At 40.9% G+C, this 3101-nt stretch overlaps 1 pseudogene; it reads left to right on the top strand.

Annotated features, from left to right (window-relative positions):
• Positions 1-1073: 1073 nt before the first annotated feature.
• LOC128055144 (60S ribosomal protein L27-like) lies at positions 1074-1483 on the top strand (annotated as a pseudogene).
• The last annotated feature ends 1618 nt before the right edge of the window (positions 1484-3101 follow it).

Raw genomic sequence — 3101 nt, 5'->3', positions numbered from 1 at the left:
TTATAACAGTTTTCTCTAATAAACTCTTGGATAAACAACCTTATAGTATATTGTCATTCTTCATCTCCGTGGGACTTGAATTACCTGGTTCGAATATTAGCACCTTTTTTTTTTTCTGTCTTGCTCCTTTTCCCAGTTTCACACCCATTAACCTTTTCCTTCTCTTTAAACATTGCTTTGAATTGTTCTTTGTCCCAAAGGTAATACCTGCTCTTCCCCCGTCAAGCTGACCTGTGATTGTATCACCAGCTGAAGCTCAGCCTCTTGGCAAAGACCACAGTTCCTCAGGGAATAGGCATCTTATCCCTGGCAGTGTGTATCCGACCCTCTGGTGGCCATGACATCAACTGCCTCTGAATATTCCCTCCAGCTGCGGGCAGGAACCGTGTGTGGTGCCTACTAGCCCAGTGTTTCTCAGACTTAAACGTGCAAACAAATCCCCTGGGATTCCGTTAAAATGCAGATTCTGGACTTCCCTGGTGGTCCAAGGGTTAAGACTTCTGGCTTCCACTGGAGGGGGCACGGGTTCTCTCGCTGGTCAGGGAAGTTCAGCATGCTTCGTGGTATAGCCAGAAAGGAAAAAATAAAATAAAATGCAGTTTCTGATTCAGAAACTCTGGGGCAGAGCTAAGATCTTGAATTACAAACAAGTTCCCAGGTAGTTCTAATGCCACTGGCCCACACACCCCGGAGCAATAAGGAATTTAAACATATATCTGAGTGAAAAAAAAGGAGGAAGTGCCCACAATCCAGCAGCTCTTGGTCCCCATCAGGGCAAAGACAGAGGCAAGGGAGGCATCTAGGGATGTCTCTGCAGCACTGAGGAAGGCCCTCGAGTTCAGGTACAGCCCCTGCACTCGCATGCTCTTGCCCCTGCGAGTGTGTTTCCTTACACTGTGAGTCCTAACACCTCACTTGCCCACCCTACTTTCAATCCCAGCCCCAGTCACTGCCAAGCAACATTTTGGTAGGTATTCCTCCAGAGTACTTCCTTCCTTCCCTCCTTCCCTTTTCTTTTCTTTCCTTCTAATATTTTGTGCATTCTGCTGTAGCCCTGAGAGGTTGCTCCCAAAATGGGCAAGTTTATGATACCCAGAATGTGATGCTGGTCCTGGCTGGTCACCACTCCGAACGCAAAGCAGTCATCATGAAGAACATTGATGATGGCACCTCGGACAGAATCTACAATCATGTTCTGGTGGCTGGAAGTGATTGCTATCCCTGCAAAGTGACAAGGGCCATAGGCAAGAAGAAAACTGCCAAGAAGTCAAAGATCAAGTCTTCTGTGAAAGTTTATCATTCCAATCAACTCAGGCCCACAAAGTACTCTGTGGATAACCCCTTGGACAAAGCTGTAATCAACAAGGACGTCTTCAGAGAACCTGTTCTCAAATGCAAGCCCAAACGAGAGGCCAAGTTCAAGTCTGAGCAGAGGTACAAGACTGGCAAGAACAGATGGTTCTCCCAAAAGCTGCAGTTTTAGGTCTGTCTTGTTTCAGCCCCTATAAATAACCGCCTCCCCCTAATTATGTTTTATTTATTTCAATGAACTCCTTTTAAGCAACTAGATGGCCTCAACTGGCTGAAAGTTATCATCGCAGATAATAATGTTTATTGTATGTTGAGTAGTGTATTGGGAATCACAAATTTCAGCAGAATAAATTAACTGCCAAGTGGTTAGCAATTTTCCTTTTTCTGTATATCAGTTTCAGGTGCACAGATTACTTTCTAATACACACATAAACACATATGGGATCATACTGTATATGATTATACTGTATGTAATTATACCTGCAATATTTTACATACAGTATTGTACTCATTTTAAAAATATTTATTTCTTTCTTTGGCCGTGCCGAGTCTTAGTTGTGGCCTGTGGGACCTTTGGGTCTAAATCCCCTGACCAAAGGTTGAACCCAAGCCCCCTGCATTGGAAGCCTTAGCCACTGGACCACCAGGGAAGTCTCTAATATTGTACTTTCGTTATAGCATTTGCCCATTTATATCTAATTTATGATAGTTTAAAATCCTCAAATTAAATCCTCAAATTTAAAAGCTTTATATCAAATTCATTTAATAATCCTATTCCTCAAATATGTACATAGTTACTTTCTCTCTTTCTTATACTTTCCTATACTTTCCAAATTTTTCACATTGGACTTGTGTAACTTTTAATTTCGTTTTTGTTTTTATCGAAGCAGTATGGACGTGAAAAACACAAAATTATCTACAATATTATAATGATAAATAGCAGTTCCTTGCCCCACCCACTGCCACTGGAGTTAATCAGCAAGCAGCTGCTTTCAATGCTTTTAGTTGTTTGTTTCTTCTGTTATTTATCACCTTGTTTCTAAATAACATTGCTTTTTCTTAAATAATTTCAATTTTAGATATTTTTTAACTTCCTCAGTGAAGATGAAGATTTTACTTAGTTGCACCCAACTTCCATATAACTTCTTCCACCACCATCATTTTCCTTAAATCAATATTTTATTCCCCAAAGAAGACATATAGATGGCCAACAGCATGTGAAAAGATGCCTGACTTTGCTAATTATTAAAAAAATGTAAATCAAAAGTACAATAAGGTATCACCTCACACCAGTCAGAATGGCCATCTTCTAAAAGTCTATGAATAATAGATGCTGGAGAGGGTATGGAGAAAAGGGAACTCTCCTACACTGTTGATGGGAATGTAAATTGGTACAGCCACTATGGAGAACAGTATGGAGGTCCGTTAAAAAACTAAAACTAGAGTTACCACGTGATCCAGCAGTCACACTCCTAGGTACATATCTGGAAAAAACAGAAACTCTAGTGCAAAAACATATGCATATCTTTTTGCTATGAAAACCCCAGTTTCATAGCAGCACTATTTACAATAGCCAAGACATGGAAGCAACCTGAGTGTCCACTGATAGCAGAATATTACTGAGCCGTGAAAAGAAATAATGCCATTTGCAAATCACAGATAGATCGAGGGATTATCATACTAAGTGAAGTAAATCAGAGAAAGAGAAATATCATGTGATATTGCTGATGCTGGGAGGGATTGGGGGCAGGAGGAAAAGGGGACGACAGAGGATGAGATGGCTAGATGGC

This window comes from Budorcas taxicolor, chromosome 11, assembly GCF_023091745.1.
Source record: "Budorcas taxicolor isolate Tak-1 chromosome 11, Takin1.1, whole genome shotgun sequence".
NCBI classification, from domain to species: Eukaryota; Metazoa; Chordata; class Mammalia; order Artiodactyla; family Bovidae; genus Budorcas; species Budorcas taxicolor.
Note: the sequence above shows the minus strand (reverse complement) of the source record. Positions and strands in the feature narration are given on the sequence as shown.